At 54.9% G+C, this 466-nt stretch overlaps 1 protein-coding gene across 3 annotated transcripts in view; it reads left to right on the top strand.

The window, feature by feature from the left end:
* UBXN11 (UBX domain protein 11) overlaps positions 1 to 466 on the top strand; it is a 23,054-nt gene continuing 22,588 nt past the window's right edge. For 2 of the 3 annotated variants that reach the window (XM_040619047.1, XM_040619046.1), the window contains exon 1: positions 1 to 423. The gene's annotated coding sequence lies outside the window, so the exon portion shown is untranslated. The remainder of the gene's footprint in view (positions 424 to 466) is intronic. The other variant, XM_040619048.1, reaches the window with a different exon arrangement.

The raw sequence follows: 466 nt of genomic DNA, 5'->3' as shown, positions 1-466 counted from the left end.
TCAATTCATGTTCAAAAAAGCCCCCGCGATGTACTGTACTGATCAGATGGGGAAACAAGAGACGCAGAGGGATAATCTCCCCCCAAATCAATTTAGCAAAAACGGTTGCACTGTCGGATTACACATTCAGGTTTCAGACGCTTCAAGAATCTAACTCCAGGTTCTCTCCTTTCTCAGAGTGGGAGGTATAAATGAACCCTCCATTTCTCCAGACTCCAAAGGCAGTCACGGCGGTGGATTCTGGGATTTGCGGTATCCCGCGAAGAGTTTAGACTCGTGGGCCAATAGAATTCGAGCACAGGCGGTGGTACCCCGCTGGGACCCCTTGAATTAGCCAATGAGAAGCGCACGGGTCCTGGTCGCCTGGGAAACCGCGTGACAACAAGATGGCGGCGCCGCGGGACGGCTCTATGGCCCTGCGTGGTGAGTCCCGGCTCAAACCTTGGCGGCTCCGGAGCCCCCCCCC

The sequence above is a fragment of the Ursus maritimus genome, unplaced genomic scaffold (genome assembly GCF_017311325.1).
Source record: "Ursus maritimus isolate PB19 unplaced genomic scaffold, ASM1731132v1 scaffold_32, whole genome shotgun sequence".
NCBI classification, from domain to species: Eukaryota; Metazoa; Chordata; class Mammalia; order Carnivora; family Ursidae; genus Ursus; species Ursus maritimus.
This window is presented reverse-complemented; position numbering and strand designations above follow the sequence as displayed.